The sequence below is a fragment of the Lissotriton helveticus genome, chromosome 4_1, assembly GCF_964261635.1.
Source record: "Lissotriton helveticus chromosome 4_1, aLisHel1.1, whole genome shotgun sequence".
NCBI classification, from domain to species: domain Eukaryota; kingdom Metazoa; phylum Chordata; class Amphibia; order Caudata; family Salamandridae; genus Lissotriton; species Lissotriton helveticus.
The window spans coordinates 457,683,152-457,710,233 of record NC_136063.1 but is presented as its reverse complement, the minus strand read 5'-3'; positions in this window follow the sequence as shown (position 1 = coordinate 457,710,233).

The following is a 27,082-nucleotide window of genomic DNA, read 5'->3' as shown; positions in this document are numbered from 1 at the left end:
AGAGGCGGGGGCTGACAAAGGTGGGAACTCGGCCAGCGTAACACCCCGCACAGCCAGAGAAAACAAACCAACCTCGGACACCGGCGGCCTGACAGGTCCTACAGATGAAAAAGAGTCCTGTATGATTTTTATCTTGCTAGTAAAAAAACAGGCAAGATCCGCCGCCCAGGAACCTAAGGGCACCTCTTCCGACGTGGTGGTCCGAGGAGACATGAATTCTCTTACGATGGTAAAAATCTCCTTGCTGGAATTCCCCGCCGCTTCAATTCTCCCCGCCAGATAGGCCTTCTTAGCGAGGCGGATGTCCCGATGGTAGACCTTAACCGCAGCCTTATAGGCAGACCTGTCCAAGCTGTCATAGTGAGCCCGCCAGGCCCTCTCGGCTACCTTGCACTGCTGCCGCGTAGCCCACAGTACAGGAGTAAACCAAGGGGCCGACACCCGCTTTGATGTCAAACGGGGGGGCTGCATCGGGGCCAGGTCATTAAGCCTCTCCGTGAACCAATCTTGCAAGGCCTCTAAGTCCCTCTCCAACTCACCTGAGAGAGGACAGGGGTGATTCCGCGCCGCCTGAGCCAACATCTCAGGGGTCACTCTACTAAAAGCTCTAAACGCTCGTCCCCGTTGCTGTGGGACCGGGGTGGACGACCTGGCAGTGCCACTGATCACAAACTTGGCAAGCCAGTGATCCGACCACAAGACCGGGAGAATCTCTTTCACCACCAGAGGGGATGTAGAGAAAACCTGGTCAAGGGTATGCCCCTTAGCATGAGTCGGCCCCTGCAAATGAGGCCCAGCGGATTCATGGCTTCAGAAAGCTTTATGGCCGCAGGGTCGGACGGATCATCCATCCGGATGTTAAAGTCCCCCGCCACTAAGCAGTGTTCTGCTCTCAGAGCCAGACACAACAGCACCGAATCGAGGTCAGCAAAAAAAGTTCCAAGCGGGCCAGGGGGTCGATAAACCAACAGCCCCTTCACTGACTGGTGCGGCGCAAGCGTGAGTGAAAAAGCCAGCGATTCCGATCCACGGATATCCTCCGTGGGCAAGACGGTGCACAGCGTGCCCTTCCTCACCACCAAAGCAACCCCACCGCCCCTACCCCTCGCTCTGTCCTTCCTGAAGATGTTGTACTCAGACGGGATCGCCATTGCCACATCAGGGTTGGAGGATTCTCCCCACCAGGTCTCCGTCAACATTAAGCAGAGTGGCTTCTCTGTCTCGAGAAGCTCAAAGATGTCTTGCGCATGACTGCCCGCTGATCTGGTATTTAGCAGCATGCAAGCATACTCTGCACCAGCTACGATACTAGCCGGGGTAGAAGACAAAGCCCGGTTAGGACGCCAACCACAACCCGGGCAGCGAGATTTGCCCCTATGGCGGCCCGGAAAGACAGAACAGCAACAACTCTCCCTATAATTCAGAGAGCGCAACTCCTCACGTGTGTACCGCACCAAACGTGCACCAGATTTACACATCCTAAAAGAGCAGAGCCCCACCCGCCGCCCGCAACGCCTCCGGGACGCTGACGGGCGCAGACGGGCAGGACTCTGGCTTGACTCAGGCGTGAGTCAGGCGCCACCGCTGCGCGTCCCCGCTGCGCGGAGTGAGCGAGCTTTAAATACCGCCTCCTCGCTCTCCCCTCGGAGAACTAGAGCGCAGAGTGTATTGACGCGCTTCAAGGCAGCAGCCCCAATATGGCGGCCCTACTTCCTGTCCAGAACCCTAATGCCCGGTGACAGCGCTCCGCTTCTGCAAGCGGTGGGGGGCACAATTATGGTGCAGGAATGAGGGCGCTACCGCGCTATTAAGCACAGGTAAGAACCTGATTTAAAAACAGCCAAATATGCACAACATACAAAACGAGTAAAAATGCACTTTTTAAAGCGCAGCGCGTCTGCAGCAGCGTGAGGAGAAGGCGCCACAGCAAGGAAAAGTATCCCCTTACCAGAAAGTGACAACTTGTTATGGGTCCGGACTCTGTCAGAGAGTCAGTAGAATCTAAACTGTGATCTGCTGTGGAGATCTTATATTTGCTCATATATCAGAAGACATGTTGTTGATGAAAACAAGTCTGACATTTAAAACCACATCCCACAACTCTGCAACGCGATGTCACGTTCTTATTATTTAGAAAACATCTAACACTACTGGTATGAGATGACCAGAACATTATGATAGTGCCAAATGGACGTTTGGCTGGGATTAGCAACATTCATGTCATTGTAATTGCCTTTAAATAGCGCTTACTACTCCTGACGAGGCGTCAAAATGCTTTTCGGTGAGCAGCACGCTACTCGGAATCCAAAAAGGATTAATGGTGAATTCATTTAGGGAAATAGAAAATTAGGGGCCGATTAGGATTGCGGTGAATCCGCATCCTCCGGGCCGGCGGAAGCCACCGCCAGCCCGGAGGATGCGGATTCACCGCTGCGGTGCCTTCAAAGACCCCCCGCCAGATTAGGATGGCTGGGGGTCATCGGCGGATGGGAAGACCGTCCGCCGCTTTTCCGCCGCGGTCGCCTTCCGACCGTGGCGGAAAAGCTCTAATATGGTGGCGGTGTCTATCAGACACCGCCAGCCATATTAGGATGCGTGTTCAGACATGCTTTTCCGCGGCGGTTTTTCCGCTGTGGAAAAGCATGTGGTCCTTTGCATCTGGGGGCCCGCGGGGGCCCCCAGAGTAAAGGGGTGGGGTGGGGTGCACATGGGGGGTACCTATGATACCCCCTTGCAGTTGCATGCACAAAGCGGCAGGCACCGCGCGGTGCCTGCCGCTTTGTGCATGTAACTGCAAAACATGCATTTTTAACCTTGCGTCAGGTGCTGCTTCAAGCAGCACCCTCCGCAAGGTTAAAGATACGGGATGTGACCGCCAGGGTGGCGGTCACATCCTAATTGCACCGGAGGGACCGCCGCTGCCCCTGCGGACGGTCCCTCCGCCATCCTAATAGGCCCCTTAATTTGAGCAGTGGACATTCGAGTGCTATTTGGGTTGAAAAGGATAGTGGAGGGGTTTGCATTTATATAGAGCTTGGCGCCCCTGATTTGTTTTTACAACCAGATTTTATTGGGTTTTGAAGAAGACATCATCAACATACATACATTATGCATGTCATATCTAGTACATATTACACAGCGCTGATACTCTCTGGTGCACTTATCGTAAATACCCTTTAAACAAAACAGTCCCCCCTCCCCCCTTGAGTTGTATTTATGTGAGCATAATCCAACCCCTAGACGTTGTTGGGTTCTAGTGTTTTAGTCGTTGGTTCTAGTGTACTGCAGTGCCTATCATCCCTGGTCCGGGTGCCCCTAGAGCTTGGTACCTCTGATGAGGCATCAAAGTGCTTTTTTAGGTGTAGCATGCTACTCCAGAACCCAAACAGGATTATTGGGGAATTAGTATAGGGAAATATGACATTCATTTGAGCAGTGGACATGTGAGTCTGTTCGCTGGATTGGAAAGGATAGTGGAGGGATAGAAAAGTGAAGGGTCTAGAAAGATATTTCACGATGGTAGCAGCAGGAGAGGTTTGGAACGAGTAGGTACCAAGGGGGCTGAATCCACCAGCAGGGGGCTTCACTGAAGAGGGTGATGGGGGAGTCTGTTTGAAGACTAGATACAGAAAAGAAGATGCCATGTGAAGAGACTGATGCCGCGCCTCAGGCTTGGGACCTGTCCATGAAGGGCAGACAGGTTCGAGAGTGTGATCTGTGAGTGCAGCCTTGCTATTGTTTATTCGCACATTCACTCAAAGGCGCAAATGAAAGCATCCCGTCTCCCAGAGGGCTCACGCGCTGAATGAACAGACGCTTGAAACATATCAACATGTACAGGCTGCCAGGTGTACTTAAAGCGAGCTTAAAATATCAGAGTTCCACAGAAGAACGACACATCTTTCTTACGTCTTCGGCATTATTAAAGCGAAGCCGAAGAATAGGTCTATAAAACTGCAAATTGCAATTACGCTCAAATTCTTAAAGTTATGTCAAGTGCACAGGGCGACAGAGCCTTTTAGCAATCAAGATGCAGTGCGGTTGTTATGGCACTCTTTAAATCTCTCGGAATTGCTAACGAATAGGCAGATGTGGAAATTATGAGTAACATAATTGAAGATATTCAGGCTTTTAAATGGCCAGGCCCTCCACAATCAAGACAGTTCGAGTTCAGAATCTAATTTCGCAGTAACTACAATAGGTTGCAATAAAGCATTTTATCAAGTGCTCTGAAGTGCTCTTTTTGCACTCAGGGGCTGCATTACCATGCACTCGACAGACAGGTTCAAGAATATGACTATCACACAATCCTCTTTTGTGAGCCGGCATTTGCCTGCCTAGATTTTTAAAAAGAACATTAAGCACAGCATTTCCATGTTTCCACTCTTTGTGTTACCTTCAGAGATTTTTTATAGCAGAATGCTGATAGACTGGGTGAGGGGAGTGGTAGCTTTGAAGGTTATGCAGGGTAATGCAAACTTCGAGGCTGATTTCGAGTTAGGGAGGTGGTGGAGGTAAGTCCTTCGGTTTGCTGGAGTACTTTACTCCCACCATATTGAGGGTCCTGCGCCTGCCAAATTTAGAGTGGTCCACCAGCCCTGTAAACAAGTCCAAACATTGGCAGGAAGCGGCTTAAGAGCGGCTCCTGTCACTGTACTAAAAGTGTGATGGACGGTTCTGTCAAAGTGGGATTTTATTTTTGAAAATAATTTCCCTTAGCACCACTCTAAATCAGGACAGTGCCATAGAGTATCTTCTCTTCCAAACTGTAAATCAGCCCCTTATTTCTGGGATTAATAGGGAGCTAGTGTAGCTGTCTTAGTACTGAGGTGATGTGATCAAATATATGGGGGCCACAAACCAAGCAACAGCTCTGAGAGAGGAAATAGAGAGCATTTCAGGCCTCAGGTGAGAGTTCAGTTTTCTGCGGATTGAGTATAAGGAAGTTTGTACATCAGCACAATATAAATACAATATGGCATTAATACACATCTAAAGCTATATTCTATTTTGCATTAAATACAGTGAGGGCATTGAGAACGCTATACAAAGAACTGAGGAGAAGATAAACCGGAAAGCAGGCCAACAATCATAGAGACTGGAGAGTCACAGCTCACACATCAGATACCGATTCCCTTGAACAATAACAAAAGGCTGGGACCCTCAGAGTTAGTGTTGTGGAGCAGTACAATGAACAATGAGCATGTGCATGTTCCTTCCATACCATAGTGAGGAGAGTTGCCATGCCTGTGGGTGCCCTGCATCAGATGCCATCTGTACCAAGGTCAGAGGGGGGGGGGGGGGCATGAGCCAAAAGATGAGGATCAGGTAGAGTGATGGATGATTCATAAGGATCACCACCTCATATGTATTTTAGTGCAGAACCAAGGAGCAAATTTGAAGGTAGCTCATGAATGCCAGCACAAGATTATTTGCTTGACATGCAGCACAAAGGATAATGCTATCCAGGAAGTCTGTAAATCAAGACCATCGAGAACACAACCTATTAATCAAAAAATCAAAAATAAATACATTGGGTCTGATTCCATTTGTTTTGATTTGCCGCACTCTTGGAGTACTCTTTGCATATTATTGAATTAAAGGGTAAGCTAATAACCCTAGCTTAGGGTACTCCTGGAGTAAGTCACACCTTCTCAAAAAATAACTTTATAAACTGGGCCCATGTCTTATCACACCTTCCAGAGCATTATCATCTGTAGATACCCCTTCTATCTGAATACCCTCACTCCTGGTGCCCCAAGTGGAAATCACAATCTCCCAAGCCACCACTTTTTACCCTTCATCACAAAATCAACCCCCTCCCGTAAACACAACATGCCTTCCTCACCTCCTCACAAAAGCTATAACCTCTTCAAAAGACAAGGACTTGTAAATATTTGGGTGTCCATTATCTTAGTTTAATTCTTCCTCATGATACAGATAAACAATTTCTTAAGTTAAAACCGCAAACCACAACCCCCCATGCACTACACAAAGCAAATAAACACATACCCTCTCCAGTACAGAATGAAAGTCTTCCATATCCTGCCACCTCCATTCCAATGTCTTCCTTCCCATTCACTGATTTGCTAATCAACACTGCCGATGAGGCACTAAGCAGGTTAAGCTTTGAATGCCAACTGTTTTATCACAGAAATCACTAAGCTGGAGCACAGTGTGTGCATGCTAGAATTGGCATTTTGCCAGTTCTGTTTCTATACATAAGTTACATAAATGTTGGCCTATCGAACCTGTAGCTATATTACACTACAGGTAAAAAACATCATGTAACATTTTATTTATTGATAAAGTTTTGTGTAGCACAAACGTGACCCTTATGGGTATCGGAGCGCTTCACAATTTTGGGTAAGGGATACAGTATTGAGAGGCAAAATATTCATTACATAATTATGCAAGATGCATGCAGGACTCCTGTAGGTATCGGAACTCATCATATAAGGGTACAATAATGGGTGAGGAACATTTGAACATATGTATGTACTGTGCATGTTAATGATGTTGTTCATGATGTGTGGGAGTAGCTTCTGAATGTAAGTCTGTATACCTTTACCCATCTCTCGCAAGACCTTGAATCCTATTGTTGCAGCAAGATGGGTTTCCAGATCCCCTTGCTCTAAAGCTTTTTACCTTTTGATATCACTCTGGATAGTGCCGACTTCATCATTTATTTGTTAAAAAAACTTTTGGAGGAACTCGTGTGATATTTGACTTATATGATTGATTATCCAGTCAACAGTTTTTAGCCCAGCTGTTTAGGTATCTGCCGACTACTAAGTTTGGTTTTATCCTAGTTAAGCACTGGATAGGAAACAGCCCCAAAGGATGCCAAAAGGCCTAAAAGAATCAGGAATGCAACATCATCTTTGTCAGTGGTCAGATGGAGGGCATCTAACAGGGACTTCAAGACTTAATCAGAGGAGTGCATTGCTCTAAAAGCTGATTGTTGTGGACTGAGCAATCATTTTCCAAATAACTTGATAATTGATTATTAGCCAGGCTTTGCATCCGTTTGGTGGCAAACGATAAAAATGATATAGGTCGGTAATTGACATAAACTTTAATTCTGCTCCAAAGGTAGCAGTATTTTCCCACCCGTTAGGTACCTGGCCTGAAATAATAATTTTGTAAGTTCAATTCCAATAATTTCACAAACTGTGTGAAAGATCTTTATCTTTCAGATATCCCAAAGAGATCTAGAAAATGTATTTTTCAGCTGCTCAATTAGCTCTTCCTATTTTACAGGCTGAAAACGCATAAAAGTGTTTCCTTGAGAAGTAGGGTCCAGTTGGTATGTTATTGAGGGGTCTGCAGAGGGTGAGCTAATTTCTAAAATGCTTTCTACAAAAAAGTAATAGAGTTGGTTTTATAAAGTGTAGCCGGGCAGAGACACATCTTTCACGGCAAGTGGGCCAAACTCTCTAACAATCTCCAAAATCTGTCTAGCCCGAGAGGTGAACTGATTACTCTGAGCACAAAGTGAGTCCAATGTTTTGCTTTAATGGCTATTTTATAGGTTTTAAAATCTGTAAATGGCATTTTAATTAGGGTTTGAGGTAAAGCCTTTCCTCCAGTGTCTTTATGCTTTCTTACATAGGGAATGTAACAAAGAGTCTGCCTGCTACAAATCAAACACTGCACCCAACCAAGCAGTTATGCTCTACTCCGGCTTAATTCATCAAAGGCAATTTACTGACTAAAAATATATGTATGGATTGATATAGAGTTGGCTTAAGGTAGCCAGAGCAATTTCTGCTAGCAATATGTGAAGAAGAAAGTGGAATCAACAATGTGTGTTCACTCAATTTGGTGTCCTGCGTGCTCCTACCAAAGTACAAACGCAAATTAAAAAGAACTGTAATCATGATATTAGTTTTCCAAGACACTAACCATGTGAATTGATGGCTTCGATCCTATGCTTATGTGAGGAACATCTTTAGTCCCTCATCATCTTCTTTGCTTTGGATAGCACTAGCCCACCACTTTATTTCTACAACTACCCTAATGAATATATATATATATATATATATATAATTTACTTTTTTTAATTCTTCAGGATTTTTCATACATTGCTGGAGCTGATTTGCAAAGAACTGGTGCAGTAGAGGACAATTTCCTGAGTGTGCGTGTACATGTATGTGTGTTTTTTGTATGCATTTCCATCCTACCTGTTTGCCAAAGTCCATGATTCCCTAGCACTATAGAGCAATTTCCTGTTACTGTGCTGCCTTGCTCGTCTTTCATAGTTCTTACAGTAATAGTGTACGAACAATTAATAAATTAGACACCCTGGCCACAAATCTAGCGAATGCTGGAACAAAAATCAGTCCACACTAGCCTTTTGGATCAGCCACTTTGGCATTATACTATTGTCCAACAATAATCCCAATCCACGCACAAGTTTATAGAGGACATTTTGAAATATGTACAACGCATAGAAAGCGCATTTACCATAATTTCCCGTACAAGAAAACATCAAGCAAGACGATAATATTATAAATAAACACACCCGTATTCAAATGAATTGTAAATATGAACGGTGCATAGTATTTTATGGTGATCATATGGAGTCATTGTCTTCTTTGTTTCCTTTTCACCGGTTGACTGGAACGATGAAGTCATATGTATGTTGTGAAATATTCGTCCCTTTGAATGACACATGTCATTGATGAATGTGTGCACCCATGAATATTACGGTTTCAGCACATCCATGATGCTCACATTGCTAACACTAAATGGGACAATGGGGTGAAAATTACAATTAAAAATAGAAAAGCTTACATCAGTAGTCAGAGAACGAAACTCTAGAGCAAATCAGTGCTCGCCACATGATTCATAATCAAGTGTTAGCCACACAATTTATTTTTGCATTACCTTTGAGCTTTGGGATGTACTTCCTTGACTGTAATAATTACCTGCATGTAATTACAAATGAAACAGAAGTTCTGGCAACATAATAGACTTGCACCCCATGCAACAAAAAATGATTGCTATTTCTCTTAATTTCTGTGAATAGTGGGTCATGGATGCTAATTAACTCCTCACATCCCGTTAAAAAAAGTAAAAGCCAATATTATAAGACTCCGTCTTGGTACAAAATGTATCATTTTCGTGACTGAAAATATCTTATTGAAAGGGAGGCAATATAAGAATTAGGGGGTCATTTTGGGGATTTCGCAGTGAGGGAGAACCCCCATAACCAGCTACTTCTTTACCTGTCAAAACCTCTGTTGCCCTTTTGCATTTAAAACTGGGGAAAGTGCCAGATTTACAACAGTGGACCCGACACTGGCTCCATCATTTCAAACCTTTGGCCTCGCAGCCACTGGACTACAGGTCATTGTGACGACCACCCTCCCTATTTTGTCCAGAAGGACCATTACTTGATTTATCTGGCTAGGGTGGCAAAGCAACGGTTCTCTTGTTTATTTCTGAAAAATAAAATACGTTATTAACCAAGTGCCACAAATAAGGTGCTCATATGGCAAAGTTTCATTGTCTGCACCTCACTTACATACTCCACTATTATTGACAATAGCTGGTGGAGCTATGTGTGGTGACCGTTTTTGCCGCCCTCATTGGTCAGAAGAAGTTTTACAGGGATGCTTGCCGCTGCGTGCTTGTACTAGGCTGTCCCAGCCATCTTCTCTTGCAAGTGACCTTTTTGTTAGTACCCCTAACATTTTCAATACTCACTGCATTTTTTTGCTGTATTTTTTGTGTCTACAACAATCTTAGTCCATAAATCGGAATAGTGCACACTTTATCAACAAAATTGAGGATTTGAATTTTTATCCTGACTTAGTTATTAGTGATGCTTGCTATTGAACAGTTCTATACCAATATTCTACAAGAAGATGACTTACAGTTGATGAACTCAAATACTGAATGACTTCATAGTGTTCCTAACACAACTTGCACTGAATCACAATTACTTTCTCTTCCAGCCATTTCAGATGCCTTCAAAACTCTTCTCAGTATAGATGATGGCTCATGGGCTTTCTGGAAGGGATTGAAATTTTGACATGGCATAAGCCACCATATGAAGCCTTTTGGACACATTAACAATTAACAGTTTGGTTCTATGACCACACAATCCTTCAGCACATATGTTCCTCCTATACGGCATCAATTTAAAAGAGTGCCTTCTGTACCCTTAATTTGTGTTGCACCTGTTTTGCTCTGAGCACCGCATCGTCTACACCTTTCAAATTCCTGTAATATATTTTCAAAAAATAAATGGCTGGTAGATGAGTGTTCTTACTATTGGAGCGTATATAACATGACTTCATTCCTCAAGCAGAGGCCAAACTAGATGTGCATAAGACGTTTGATACTATAGAATGAGAATATATAATGGCAGTGTTAAACAGTTATGTATAAGATGGGGCCTTCTTGGAATGGGCAGCATTATTGTATACTAATCTACTGGTAAACGTCCACACTAATACCCTGAATTTGCACCCTTTCTGATTTTAAGGGAAACGATAGAGAGCAGCCTACTCGCTCTCCTAATATTTGGATTAGTAGTGGAGTCCTTGGGAAAATGAATGAAATATAGACATGTATGTTGAAGTGCCATATTCACACACGTAGGAGAGACAAGAAACTAGAGGAACGTGGTGGCTTTCTTTTTTTTATTTGAGCACGTAAGTGCTCAGCATACAGGCAGCACGCATGTGTTGTCCCCGAGTCAACCAATCAATCAAAACATTTTTGAGTGAGCTACTCACCCATAAGGGTCTCAAGGCGCTGAAGGGAGGGGGGGTGCTGCTACTGCTCGAATAGCCATGTCTTGAGGTGTTTCCTGAAGGTGAGATGGTCCTGGATCAGTCGTTGGTGGGCTGGGAGGGAGTTTCACGTCTTGGCAGCCAGGTAGGAGAACGATCTTCCTCCGGTGGTGGTTCTGCGAATCCGTGGGACGGTGGCGAGGGCAAGGCAAGCGGAGCTGGCGGGTTGGAGTGTAGAACATGAGGCGGTTGTTGAGGTATTCGGGGCCCATGTCATGGAGCGCTTTGTGTGCATGGGTGAGAAGCCTGAACGTGATCCTTTTGCTGACGGGGAGCCAGTGCAAGTCTCTCAGATGGGCAGATATGTGGCAGCGGCGAGGGATGTCGAGGATGAGTCGTGCGGATGCGTTCGGTATGCGCTGGAGTCTTTTCTGAAGTTTGGCTGTGGTTCCTGCGTATAGGGCGTTCCCGTAGTCCAGTCGGCTGGTGACGAGGGCCTGGGTGACCGTCTTTCTAGTTCCGGTCGGGATCCACAGGAAGATCTTTCGGAGCATGCGCAGGGAGTTAAAGCATGAGGATGAGATGGTGTTGACTTGCTTGGTCATCGTGAGAGAGGAGTCCAGGATGAATCCCAGGTTGCGTGCGTGGCCCGTGGGTGTCGGTGCGGTGCCCAGCGCTGTGGGCCACCAGGAGTTGTCCCAGGCAGATGGGGATGGTCCGAGGATGAGGACCGCCGTCTTGTCTGAGTTCAGTTTCAGACGGCTGAGCTTCATCCATTCCATGACATCTTTCATTCCTTTCTGGAGGTTGATCTTGGCGGTGGCTGGGTCTTTGGTGAGGGAGAGTATCAGCTGGGTGTCGTCGGCGTAGGAGATGATGTTGAGGTTGTGTTTGCGTGCGATTGCGGCGAGTCACCCAAAGTCTAAATTCCTTTGCCCCACCTACTTCTATTCCCTGCCCTTGGAGGTGATGAACACGGGTTCACACTAGGGGCACAATGCCTACTATACCGTTATTTTTGGACATGGCATTGCAACTGGAGGTATTATGACAATAAATTCATCTCACAATGTATTAATGTATATGGATGGCATTTTGTTGTATTAAAAGAACCCTGATGTTTTCTTTCAACAAATATGCAAAACAAGCTTCTGTGAACAGAACCAAAGCCGTTCTGACACAGACAATGGGAGTGATTGGTATGGAAGTGTAAATACTAAGGGCCTGATTAGGAGTTCAGTGGTCCAACCGCCCGACCACCGCGGCCACTAGAAGAACGCAGTGCCAGGAGTCTTCCAACTGCCTTATCATGAGTTGACCGTGGTGCCCGCAGTGTGTCTGTGGCGGTCTTGCGTCAGTGGTGAATGGTTTTCCAAATATATTGATGCCTGTGTGAGAATTTTGACTGCATATGTCGAATGCTCACATATGCATGATACATGTGGAAAAATACCACCTACACATTACCAGAGTCTTGCCCGTATTTGTGCACTCCAGACAATGGGTATATGGTACAAAAAGAACTTACTTGTAAATACCTGTAAATAGGGTGGTATTCTTCGGGGTGAAGATGCTGCTGTGAAGGTTGGATCTGGACAAAGTGATCTATGCCGACCTCTGACAGGAAGAACAGAAAAAGGGTGATTATGCACCTGAAATCCTTTGTTTCCACCGACTTGAAGATGGCAGTCCTACCACCACTGTCAGCTCATCAGAAAGCTAACTTGTAATACGGATAGCAGTGGAACTCCTCAGTACCACCCTATGGGTGCTGCTTTTCCCCCAACTGGTGTTGCGGTGGTCTGAGGATGGCTGGCAGTGTCGGGGTTCGCGGGTGGTCATTGCAAAGGAAATATGACAATCTCGTAATACCACAGTCGGACTGCTGGGCTTGAGGTGGTCGACCGCAACCGCATGTACGGCAGTCCTGGGACCACCAAACTCGTAATCAGGCACTAAATATCCCTAGAGATCCCGAATCATTTAAATATATGGAAATTAATATAGGAGCGAAGACGCGATGGCAGTCTATCAAGTATATGTAATTCTCTTGTTAACTACACCAGAAGATTTTTTACGTAGATGCAGAATACATACACTGATACAAATATACTATAAAACATAGGTGCACTCTGCAATTATTGTATATCAACTGAATGGTTCATGTGACCATATACCATTTATAAAGATCACAGGCAAAATTGGAGACAGCAAAAAGCATAACATCCCAAATAATTAGGGTACCATTTGTCATATAATCTTTTTAAATTGAGAGGTGGCTCCTACCCCTTTACTTTTCCGAAAATACGGCCACCTTCTAATATGCATTATTTCATTCTAAAGAATTAAGGGGACTATGGATAATCCCAGATTGTTCGTTTCCTGACTGATTACCCAAACTAAAATGGCCGACACGGGTTGTCGTGATTCGTTGTAATTACCACAGTATTGTGATATTTCGATATGATCGACCACGGACCATGTGGAAATTAATTAATCTTGACAAGAACTGTGTCCAGTCTTCGAATACCCGCTGGCCCGGTTTTTCGTTTTTTTCGAGATTACAGCACGGGTCTTTCATGACTCATTCAATGTGACTACTGGGAAATATGGCCAGTATTGCGACTTGATTATTATGCCTTTAACCAACTCGGCTTACGATTGAGTATGGATCATATTGTAATCAATTTACACTAACAATGTTCAGTCCTCTTTCTATCTCGTTGTATTGAACGGTCTCACGTATACGTACAAGGCCTGAGTCCCTTTTCTATATCCCCGGATTGAATGGCGGCTCGTTCACTCGTGGATGGCCGGTAATGCTGTGTTGCCTCCTTGTACGCCCCGGTGAAAACGTTTACGGTGAGCGCTCGATTTGGGGCTCGATTTAGAGTAGTTCCCTTCTGACTTTGGTAAGGGTAGTCTAACCCGGTGTTTTATTATTTTTATTTTTATTTTTGTAGTCAATTGGTTACGACGTGGGAGATGTTGTCTCTCTTCAAACTAGTATGGTCTTAAAATTATAATTGGCCAAGGAGGATACTTGGAAAAGTTACTGAATCGAATTCGCAGGTAATTATTCCTTCTGATTGATGTTGGGATAGTTAGGGACATATAGACTGTTGACTGACACTAATATGTACCCTGTATGAATTCCTTTAGGAGCATTGAACTACTACCATCCTTGATGTTCGGATCCAATCTGGAGTTCACAAGGTAATTGAACTGGTCGCCTCTCTCTCTTTTTAAAGTTGATCATCACACCAAATGGACCGTGATAATATCTGGTCTATTTCTCTATTCCCCTTGTAGGCTATAGAGTCACCAGCTTGGTGCGGTGGATTCTTGAAACACTTACACCAGTCAGGGTAAGTGTATTGAACCAATGGGCAATCCCTTAGAATTAGTTAGGATTAGACGACAGTGTAAAATATGTACTTATCTTCTTTTGTAGGGACATCGATAATCCCTTGGTTGCCCCAATTGTCCTGCTGAAGACTCGCACGGCCCAGGCATAATACACCGTATGGCCTTAAGACGAGTCGAAACGTTGACGCTTTATATATATAACCCTGACCCGATCAATAATCTCTACATTGATGTGCAAAATGTATGATTTATTTATGTACAATGTATGAGATGTTTTTCTGTAAATAATTTAGTGGTCAGGTTTTGCAGGATGGGTGATTGATGATCCATTACTGTGCTAATAATTAATTTGAATATTTTGTGTCACTACTCATTTGATTTCTTTTCCTTCTCTAAATCACCACCTCCCCCTCTTTTTGCACTCTTTTTGATTTGTTGCACGCTCCGTTGGGGCAACCGCTATGGACTGTAATGTTTTGCAGTTATGAACTATTGTTAACTTGTGTAATTATGGAGCAATGAATTAAAATATTGTTTTTCTTTTGATACTGTTGTCTATTTCACGCCCATACTTCTGTTTCACAAATATATGCATTTTTGGTATAGAGCTGACTAATGTATACATGCTCCTAACTTAGTTGAATCAATGATCACCTACTGATGAATTCAGTGTATAAATTATAGAGGTCTTGGACCATTGTTTTCTAATAACCTGCTATACCCAGGTCCTGCACCTTTCTGGGTTACCCCATTATTATAATGGTTACCTTTCATTTAGGTGACAGCGCCTACGGTCTCCGTGAGTACCTCCTAACCCCATACCTCAACCCTGCCACACCGCAGCAACGGCGTTACAATGCTGCACACATCCGCACAAGAAATTGCATTGAGAGGACATTTGGGCTTTTGAAGAGCCGATTCCGCATACTTCACAAGACTGGTGGGGCCCTCAAATACCAGCCTGAGGTCTGCTGCCGCATCGTGGCCATGTGTGCAATACTCCACAACATTGCTTTCCAAGCGCAGGATACCTGTAGAGATCTCTGGCAGTGAGTCGGAAGGGGACAATCGCCCGCCTGCACATGTGCGTCATGCACGCGGGGAAATTCTGCTGAAGGACACAGGCGCCGCAACAAAATCACAATTAACTGTTTCTAGTGCACCCACTCCCCTCACCCAATACTTTACTCATGCATGACAATTGAAATAATGACATGAGTCTGATTAACTGGTACTGAATAAATATTATTGTTTGATTCACAATAATGTTGCATTTTACTAACAGTTACATGACAGCTGTATTGACTCATACATCCCCATGTATGTGAGGAGGGCATGCTTGTTTCGTCAGCATGGCCCTGCATGGTACACAATAAATTGTCAGTGACGCCCCTGGGCAGAAGCTCCCATTCGCCTTTCCACATCTTCCTCAGCATTTGCCCATGAGGCAGCAGTGGGCCTGGTGCTGCGGCGGGGTATTGTCACCAGTGGCACCGACAGGCTGTTGTTGCTTGAATTGCCCTCACTTGCGTCATCCCCCCACCTGCCTGGCCATGGCCAGTCGGCTGCTGACTCTGCACTGCAGTGGTGACTTGCTCCAGTGCCCTAGCGACATCCTGGCAGCATTGCACCATTTGAACTTGCATGGCCAACAAGCGACGTGATAGCTGGGAGATGGCATTCCCAATAATGTAGTTTGAGCGTGTGTACGCAGACAGGCGGGTCAGCAGCTGGCGGTGGCGGTGCCGGTTGACGTCACGCTGGGTCAACATGGCCTGGGTGTTTTCCTCTACTGCCGCGGTCAACCTCTCCATTCTGTCAGAGAGCTGTCCCACATTCCTTGCAGTTTTGTGCAGCTGCAGGTGAATGGCTGCAAGATGACGTGCCTGCTTCTGGTGTATGCGGAGCATACGGCGCTCAATTGACAGGCCAGGTACCCGCACATTCACCCCCCTGCTGGCGCGTGGTGTTGTGTCGTGCGGCTCCCTCACCAGTCCGCTGGACTGTGTTCTCACAGTGACAGTGCGCCGTGTTTGTTTCCGTGCTGCAGCTGTTGTTGCCAGTGCCACTGGCATGGGTGTCACACGGTGTGGTTCTGGCGCGCCTGTTGTTGCTGAGGTGGCCCTGTCCACAGGGGCAGGTGGTGGTACTACTGCTGGGCTGGTGCTTGTCCTGATGGTCCTGGTTGAGGGGAAGGATGGACGTCTCCCTCGGTGTCCTCAGGATTGTCATCTATTTTCAGGGCCTCACTATCAGTGCTGGGTTCTTCAGCGCCACCTGTGATGTAAAGTGGACGTTGATTAATGACATGTATATTGCACATGGAAGGTTGCTACATGCATGCAGGCTAGCATTCCCTGACTGGCTGTAGGATTGACTCTCACTAGACAGGTCTGGCTGTATGGGGCTAGATGGAAATTGTGGTCAGACTACATGTCCCACAATGCAATAGGGCCTTTCTGGTGTGCATGGGCTGCATGATTGGGGTTTCTAATGGGTAGCTCTGGGGTCATGGCCATTGTTATGGGACAGGGTCGCAGTCGCATGGCACTTACCTTGGGATTCTTGGGTGAGTCGGGAGGAGTCCAGCCGGGTTACCCCCACGCATGCCTCGGGATTCAGGGTGTCCTCCACAAGGTCCTCCAGTGGGGTGTTGGGTGGTACAGTGGGCTCTCCTCCTCCTGTTGCGACACGCTCCCCCAGCCTCTCTGCAATCCTCTCCTTGGCACGCCCTCTGAGGTCATACTACCTCTTCTTCAAATCTTCTATGGAGCGCTGAGTCACTCCCACGGAATTTACTTTGGCGCAGATGCGCATCCAAATGCGTCTTTTGTCTGCCTCAGGCACCCTCCTTAAGTCCTTCCCAAAGAGCCCGTCATGGTCTTTGCTCACTCCCTCAATTAGGTATTCCAATTCTTGCTCTGAGAATTTGATTTTTCGTTTCCTTCCTGAGGAACTGCTCCCTGCTGCTTCCTGGGACATTTTCTGCTGTGGGGTGTCTCCTGATTTTGAGCTGGCGGTGGTCTGGAGTGGAGCTCTGGACAGTGCTGCTTCCACTTCAGGCTCAGTATGCAGAAAGAGGGAGGGAACTGCCTGCTTCCTGGTTGTGATGTCATCACTGTGCTCGAAATGCGACTTCCCGTTTTTGCGATTTCGGTAATTGCAAGATCGCAATTTCAACAAGGAAAACGGCCGATTCTGCGAATTTTATGCAATTTTGGCAAAATCACAATCGGCAATTGCGATTCGCTTTTTTTAATCGCATTTGTTCATGAATCCCATTCTGCGAATTCTAAATTGCGATTCGGTATTTCTCGCAATTTGGGTTTGATGAATCTGGGGGTATGTCCTGAAGATGACCATGTAAAAATGAAATCGGTCAAAAAGCTGCGGACACACACAGCTGCAAAGACATTCTTGGAATTTAAACTAATGCATAATACACATACTGATACAAATAGACTATAAAACATAGGTACACTCTGCAATTATTGTATATCAACTCAACGGTTCATGTGATCATATACCATCTATAAAGATCACAGGCAAAATTGGAGACAGCAAAAAGCATAACATCCCAAATAATTAGGGTACCATTTAGCTGCATTAGTGCCCATCACCAGATCATATTATGAAGTAAAGATCTCTATAGTCCATTAAACGTTAATATATTGTCAGAGTCCTTTCGGGTGGTGGTAGGGGAACAGGACAGGCCGGCACTACAGAGCCACGGCCATGGGGGCTTTGGTAATGTGCCTTTACTCTCCTGGGGTCTGTTCAACTGTTGCTGTGAAATACTGGGTTAAATACCGACCCTTCGGAACTTTGCACTGATGGTAATGATGGCAAACAGTCACAGACTTCTCAGGGAGATTAGTGTGGGGGTACGGCAAGCTTAACAAGCAACAGTGAAATAATATGATTGTCCAGCACACCACTTCTATTTATGTAAAGGATAGTACATTATTCTACTATAAAAACAATACTACCCACAACACAAAAGTTATCAGTTACCCAATACATGGTATTGAGGCTAATATGCTCGTAAGCTAGCCCTCCCTCTGTAAACAGTGGAATAGTCTTTCACCTGTTCTTTGACAACAGTGGTGGTCTATGCGGATTCAAGGCTCTCAGTCTATGCTCACCACTTTTGTGCAGGGTAGTTGTTATGAAATTCAGCAGACACACTTGTGTCTGGCAGGCACAGATCTCCCAGAGGAGTCCCAAATACAGCTGTGTGATTAGTGGCTTCAGCTGTGGCCTTCCTTCAAGCTTCAATGGCATCTGCAGCAGGTTGGCTTTGCATTTGAAGCGAGTCCTGTTCCTCCGATCTTTTGAGCCTTGATGGAGGTCGCACTGGGCCTCTCTCAGATGTGGCAATTTCACCATTCTCTTTTCAGATGCAGGACTCTGGTGGCAACTTGATACCTTCGAGGTGCTTTTTGGCAAGGATGGCTAATTCCAGTTGGACACTCATACTCCAGTACCACAGCAGCGTATCAGTGCTTGGGCACAAACTGCCTCATGGCAGTTGCTTTGTCTTTGGAGTGGTGTTGTCCACTCGGCAGACGCTGGAGTAATGCTGGAGTAGCCACTCAGACAGTCAATAGGGTAGGCAGGGGTGGGCACCACAGGATTGTAGAATTCTTATTCTTTCGCATCAGGGACTGCTCAGGCATGAGTCAACAAAGCCAAGGTCATGCCATCCACAATCAGAGGAATACAGCAGATGATGTAGGATGTACCGGTTCATACTTCAGTGTTGCAGGCCTATCGAGCACACTCGTGCAAATGACGCATGTCTACAATGAGGATGTCTAGCAGAGCTGCTCAGCACATATTGGAAGTGATATGATTCCCTAGATGAGTTTAGCAACCAGCTCCTAGTCTGGCGCACCATTCATGCTATTTGTGAGTCTCTCATCGATAGACAACTGCTCTAAGGTCAACCATATCTGACCACACTAGCATTCAGCTCATCCGCTATGGTCTGCTTACTCCTTCGCTCTTGATCAGGCAGGACTCCTCAGGTTTGTAGGTCAAGACAGGCAGTTATTCCTCCAGATCAAAGTTAAGATGATGTCCTTTCACCTCTGGGAAGCTGACTACCAGCTCTGGATGCACAGTAGTTCTCTGAGTTCTCTGTGGAGCACCCCCTCCATGGTCAGTGAGAACTTTGAAATGGAACAACAAGTTTGTTAGCAGTTGCCACTCTCATAGAGGAATGACAGACAAGGGATGTGAATTCTCTGCCTGCCCTTTCAAAACCAGCTGTGTTGATTGTCTTGTCATGTGTCCTCTCCAGGCTGTTTTCCAGACCCTGCCTTTTCGTAGAGTGATGATCTTCACAGCAGGGTTGTCTCCAGGCTAGAGCACCCGGAACAGAGGCACAAAGAGGTATGATCATCTGACAGTTATCAGGAAAAGAGACAAAGGACTGCGCATTAAAATGACACCTCACATCTGATAGCAGGAGCTGCAGCTTTACCCTTTACCCCTACCATTTACCAAATGGCAATTTAAGGAAGACTAATCACGGCATTCTGTGTTAAAAGGACCTAACCAAGTTTCCAAGGGAGACCTGTCTCCTCTTTCTCCAATTCATTTTCTAATGTGTCTCCCTCCATTTACAGGAATTGCAGCAAAGCACTTCAACAGTCTGAGAAAGCAACCTCACATCCTGAGTGTAGACATTAAAAGGACACAGGGCTTCCAAAATGGAAACCACAGTCATGTGTCACTCTGATTTACACATACACACATGCAGTGTGTAACTCGCTTATTTCACATACCACACATTCCTGTAAATCTCCCACCTGAGCCAATCTGGGCTTGACCTAATTTCTGTATTAAGACAGCTCTGGAGGTCGTCTCCGAATTCATCAAGGGCACTCTAGACAAAGGTGGAAAGGTTGTCCTGATTATGTTGGATTTATTGGCAGCCTTTGATACTGTCTCTCATTCCAGACTTTTAGCTTGACTCCAATCAATTGGGACTGGTGGTACAGCTATGAAGTGTCTCACTTTATTTTTGGAAGAAATAACTCAGGAAGTCTGGATGCCTCCTTTCGCCTCCAAAGTACAAGAGTTATCGGTTGGGGTGCCCCAAGGCTCGGCTCTCAGCCCTACATTATTCAATGTCTATCTTACACCATTAGCACTGCTAGCCAAGATATTAGGGGTTAAAGTAATCTCTTATGCTGACAACACTCTTCTCCTGTTCACCTATGGAAAGGGTGAGGAGATTGCTGAGGAGGCTATTAAAAGTTGTCTTTCACATATGTTCCATTGGATGTCCATCAATCACTTGAAATGCATTCAGGGCAAGACTGAGATTCTATTATTAGGTCCCATCTCAGCAGACTAATGGAGGTCCTTCATTCCAAAGGATGCACCCCAACCTGGCCCTCAACAGGCCACTGTTAAGAAGCTAGGCATCAAATTTGACGGCGCTCTTACCTTCAAACATCAAATTCAGGCGGTGACTGGTATGCGTTTTGGGTTGCTCCGAATTCTGAAAAAGTTCTCCCCTTATTGTGAAACCCATGGAAACATTGGTCCAGGCCTTGATTACATCCAGATTGAAATATGGCAGCACCCTACATTTGGGTTTACCTCATTATCTTCTTAACAGACTCCAAGTGGTACAGAATTCGACAGCCCGCACTCTCCTTAACCTCCCCTCATGAGAAGCACATGTCTCCACATCTGAAGGCACGCTATTGGCTTCTTATTAAAAAACAGATGTAATTTCAAGACTGAAGGCTACCATTATGTATTATATCTTTTAATGCTAATCCTGCAGCACCTTTAAAAAACATTATAACAATTAAAACACTAGAACCAGAACACTCTACTCTATATATATCAATGATTCTAAACATTCTTCCTCTTTTACTAGCTGTTCCAGGAGAGATAAGTACCTTTTAAAATTATCTATTTTAAAGTTAATTGGATTTGTTTATGGTCTATTGAGCATGATTGTTAAGTGAGTGCAGTATGAGCCAAATTTTCTAATATATGGAAGTGTGGCTGGGATTGTTACTTTATTTAGCAAAGTATTCGGGGAAATTTATATAAGATATTTTTAAAAAATTTGTTTGAGCATTTATGAGAAAGTTGTTTGGAGATATGTTTAAAAAATAACATAAGTTCAGGAAATTAGAAGAAATGTGCTTAATAAATGTTAAAATTGCAGCGTTATTTAAAAGTAGTAAGTTTACCGGTTGGCAGTCAAGACGCTCTCGAGTTCAGATGTGTTTGTGGTCCATTGCTTGGTTAACTCGGACAATCTCTTGAGTGCATGACTCGATAGAACGCTGCTGGAGGTCATGCGCGTATGAGCGCGAGACACGTTTAGACTTGAGGCGTGCCCTGTTGCTAAGTTACAGCGCGGGCTGCCGCTCGAGTGTGAGAAACTAAAGTGCATTTAAGAAAGCCTAAGTTAGAGGATTTTGGAAGTGAGTGAGTGGAGAAGGCGGCTTCATCATTCGCGCAAAGTATTTTTAGAGGCAATTAAACGCAAATGTAAATAATAGAACGGATTCGGAAACAAAGACATGTGATTTGTAAATCACACAAGATTTAGGCTGCCATGATGGATTGGAGAGATTTAGATACAATAGGAATGGAGATGCTAGCCTTGAGGGGGTTGAAAGGGACAGTTAAAAAATTAGAACTGTTTGGTTTTTCTGGTGAGGAGAGGAGCAGGTGTTAGCAAGTTAGTCGTTTTAGGTGGTGATTAATAGTTGGAGGAAGGATGTTATATAATTGCTTATAGTAAGGAATTAAGTGAGGATGACTGAGGGACAGAGTGGTGAATTCCAATTGGCAGGTGAGATGGTTAATGAGGAGGTAGTGAAACACATGATTCAACATGAAATGAGGACACAGGTAAAAGAGGCTGTGGATGGTGTACTAAAGAGTAGGAAAAGAGATTTGGAGTGTGGAGAGGAAGATTTTTCAATGTCAGAGGGAGAAGGTGTAAGTAGTGAAGGTTGTAGGAAAAAGAACAAAAAGACAAAACATATTGAAGAGGTAGAGATGACAAAAATGGAAAATGATGATCAAGTGATCTCCACGAAGATGTGTGTTTGTGGTGGCACTTAAAGAAAAGTTGTCCTGAGTGGCGCACATGGAAAGGTTGCCCATAGCGGCACATAAGAGAAAGAGGATTTCGAGACTGAAATGTACAGAGGTGGAGAAATTAATGGAAAAGATTTAGATAAGTACGTTTGGGATTTTCCTAAGGATGATGAGTTTGATGATGTGTTGTATGACATGGAAGGGTCATGTTAAGGAAATACAGTCAAATACCCATTTGGGGGAGACACGTTTACTCCTTTAAATATTAAGCACCCAAGGAGTTGTGAATGGTGGCCTTTGGATCACGTGGGAAAGTTTATTAAAACGTGGATTCAGAAACCCTTGGATAGGGAAGTACAAAGGGTTTTGAGAGCAGAATGTGCAAGGCCAGTGATAGAGGAAAATGCGTGTAGTACACCAAATTTGGACCCGGAGCTAATATGTTTTTATTTCAGCTGGGCAGTGTCCCAAGTTAGGGGTTGGAAAGGTCAATGAAGATTTGTCAAAACAAACTTTTAGACATGGTGGGTCCCTTGATTAGAATACTGGACATGGCGGAGGATGCTTATGTGAATGAAGAGGAAGTGGACATAGATTTACTCAGAGGCTGGAGCCAGACGGCTATGGTCATGCTTGGTAATGTGAATGCTTGTTTGCTGTAGGAAAGGAGGAGATAAATCCTTTAAAAAATAAACCCAAAGCTTGGGGATATGTTGCAGAAAGAGACCACAGAGGAGGCAAAAGAATTGCTGTTTGGTGAAGGTCTCGTGAAGAGTATAGGAAAATATGTAAATACCTGTACAGCCCTGGATAATGTGCAAGGGAACATGAGGAAGGTATTTGGAAGTCAAGTTTTTGGCAGGGCCAGGAGAAGGGGCAATCTACTGTCCGAGGAGTTCAGAGGTCCCAGTGTGGTACCCAATGTGGTTCACAGTACTATTCCCTGTATGGCAATTCGTTTAGTGGGAGAGGTTACCACTCAACCTCAGGATTTTACCCTAACAGAGGAAGACTGGGTAGATCAGGTAGAGAAAGATCTACAAGAGGAAGAGGCCAGTTGCATGGCGGCGGACAAGGTGAGTATGGAGATTTCTTTTGGATTTACCCATGCAAAAGTAGTATGTCTGAAGGTTTTTACAAAGAAATGGGAAAAGATAACAGTAGATCCTCGGGTATTAAATAAAGTTCAAAGATATGTGATAGAATTTATGGAGTATCCACAACAAACAAAGGAAAGAGGGAAATACGAATGTCAAGGGAACAGGGGTTGGTTATGGATTCAGAGATAGAATCATGAATTCTAAAAGATGCAATAGAACAGGTGAAGGAAAGTGCAAAATGTTTTGTGAGCAATATATTTTTGGTGAAGAAAAAAGACAATGGATGGAGGCCGGTTATAAACCTGCGAGAATTAAACAGGTTTTTGGTATACAGGCATTTCAAGATCGAGGGCATTACTGTTTACAGGATCTGTTGATGGAGAATGATTGGTTGGTGAAACTGGATGTGAAAGATGTCTATTTCACAATACCAATGGAAAAGGGAAGTCAAAGATTCCTACAATTCAGATGGAAAGGGATTCTTTATCAATTTTGATTTCTTCCATTTGGCCTGTCTTTGGCACCTTGGTGTTTCACGAAGGTAACCAGGGTGGTTATGTCATTTTTTTTGCCAAAGAGGTTTACGCATGATAATATATTTTTATGAAATGTTTGTTAATGTTCACTAAAAGCTTACAGGTCCAATTCGCCAAGGCTGTCCCGCTTGCTCCCGAAACCCAAAAAGCAACAGCTACCACAGGTGTTGAGAATCATCTAAGACTCAAAAAAGTCCTATCAGCCCACCCAATTGGCGGAGCATCGTCATGTAGGACCACGTGGGACAAAGTCTGTGTACCCTAGCCAAGATTGAAACGGCTATATAACACTAGACTATTGTCCAATAGACTCGTGGTGCTGATAGAGTGCAGTGCAAAAATTAAGGAAACGTGGTGATTTTTTTCAAATGACTGAGCAGACGGAAAAAAGATTTATTGGGATCCGTCTGGACGCCAACATAAAAACTAACTAACAGTGTGCCAATATCACTGTTAATGTGCAATAGATATTGAAGGTCAACATGTTTCTGCCACAAAGGTGATTATTCACCGGCACCCCACCGGAGGTACCGACGGATAGAGCGGGGCCTCTTACTCCGAGCTGTTGCCGCGCGAGGTGAGGCTTTCTTCCCACATAAAGCTGGGAAAGGATATATTCTATGGATACACCAATCACTGGGTGATGGTAGGGTGGTCATTAGACCACAGTGATATATACTCTTTATATTAAGATTTATTCATACACATTGTGTTGTCATTGCAGTAGCTTTTTTTCTATCTATAATGGTCCTGACGAATGCCGGTGAATAATCACCTTTGTGGCAGAAACATGTTGACCTTCAATATCTATTGCACATTAACAGTGATATTGGCACACTGTTAGTTAGTTTTTATGTTGGCGTCCAGACGGATCCCAATAAATCTTTTTTCCGTCTGCTCAGTCATTTTAAAATCACCACGTTTCCTTAATTTTTGCACTGCACTCTATCAGCACCACGAGTCTTGAAAATACATCGACCATCTATTGGACAATAGTCTAGTGTTATATAGCCGTTTCAATCTTGGCTAGGGTACACAGACTTTGTCCCACGTGGTCCTACATGACGATGCTCCACCAATTGGGTGGGCTGAGAGGACTTTTATGAGTCTTAGATGATTCTCAACACCTGTGATAGCTGTTGCTTTTTGGGTTTCGGGAGCAAGTGGGACAGACTTGGCGAATTGGACCTGTAAGCTTTTAGTGTGTATTGTATATATTTGAGTAGGGGTATTAAGCTTACATGGTCGGTAAATATATTCCCCTAGACCGTCTTTTTCAAAGATTGTTTTTCTATTTTTGTTAATGTCACAGGATCAAATGAAGTTAATTAATGTCAAATGAAGTTTTGGAGAAGTTGAAGGTTTTTGGATTTTTGGTAAATATAGAGAAATCAATTTTAGAGCCTTCTTAGAGGATGGAATTTTTGAGATTCCAGGTGAATACAGTGGAAAGTTTACTGTTACTACCAGAAAAGAAGGTGAGGGTGATAAAGAAAGAGATACGTCAGAGTATGAAGAAATAGTTTTTGACTTTGAGGGAGTTGGCGAGGATAGTAGGGTTGCTGTTCTCTTCAATTAAAGCAATTTTCCCGGGCCCTCTTCATTACAGAAGTTTGCAGAGGTTAAAAGGAGAGGTCGTTAAGGAGAGGATTATGATACGGAGACAAGATTTCCTTGAGTGTCGAAGCAAAGAAAGAATTGATGTGGTGGATAAAGGATATGGAGGATTGGTATGGAAGAGCAATTTTTATGCGTTCCCCGTATTTTGTTCTAGAGACAGATGCAAGTTTGAATGGATGGGGGGGGGCACGACTAGGGGTGCAGGAGACAGGAGGTGTTTGGTCAAAGGAAGGGAAGTCAGCACATATAAACTGTTTGGAAATTACTGCAGGTTTGTATACAACGAAGAGTTTCAGGAAGAATTTAGGAGGTTAGACTGTGTTGATAAAGATGGACAATGTGTTAGCGGTGACATATATCAACAGATTAGGGAGAACAAAGTCAAGAGGACTGGCGAGTTTAGCAAAGGATTTTGGGAATATCTGTTCGGAACACAAAATTGTGGTGAAGGCAGAGTGCCTACCAGGGGATTTGATTCAGACCGCAGATTGGAATTCAAGACATTTGAGAGACTTCAACGAGTGAAAGATTGATTTAAAATGTTTTTGAATGTGGAAAAGATATGGGGTCCATTAGATGTGGATCTTCTTGCAAGCAGTTTGACTTACCAGATAGATAGTTTTTACAGCTGGAGGCCGGATCCTTTGGTGTCAGCAGTGGACACATTCCAGCAGATTTGGGGATGAAAAAGAGCAAATGTATTTCCTCCATTTGCAATTATACAGAGGGTTCTTATGAAAGTGAGGCAGGAGATATGTCAGCTAGTGTGGTGACACCGTTTTGGGTGCCTCAAGTCTGGTTTCTATCGGTAATGGAGTTGGCATGTGCACAACCTTTTTTCATACCAGCGAGAGAGAGTCTGCTAAAAAATGCAGAAGAAGAGGAACATCCTCTAGTTCTCAGCAAGGTGTTGAACCTTCTTGTCTGGAAAATATCAGGAGATCTAGCAGTTTCAGGGAACTTTAGGCTAGGGCTGCAGAGCTGTTGGAGGAATCAAGGGCTCCTGGAACAAGGAGGAGGTATAAAGGAATCTAGAGAATATAGTCTAGTTGGTGCTTGGAAAGGGGTGTTGATCCCGTGGCGACTCCTATAGTTCAGGTGAATCATTTTTTGGAGGAAACATTTGAGGAAGGTTTAGGGTATAGTACTAATAATTGTTACAGTCACTAATATCAGCTGGGCATGTACATGTTAATGACTGGACAGTAGGCAGAGATGTGATGGTTTGTAGGGTGCTAAAGAGTATAAGGTTGAAAAGGCCATCTAGAGCATATTACAGTGTTCTGTGGGATGTCAATGCAGTGCTGAACTTGTTTCTGAGTTGCCCTGCAAATAGATATTTGGATTTGAAACTACTTTCTGAAATTTACCAACTTTGTTGTGTCTGGTGTCATACAGAAGGGTGTCAAATGTGAAGCCGTTGGAGGTAGGTAGTACATTTTCAGGGCAAGAGGTTTTTAATTTGGAAAAGGACTAAGACAATGTCAGAATCAATCTTTTATCCAAGGTTACCTGAAGAAAAGAAGTTGTGTGTAGTGAAATGTATGGGAGAATATGAGAATAGAGTTATGGAGTTGAGAAAGCATCGAGAGGATCCGTTGTTAATCGCATCCTTGAAAACACA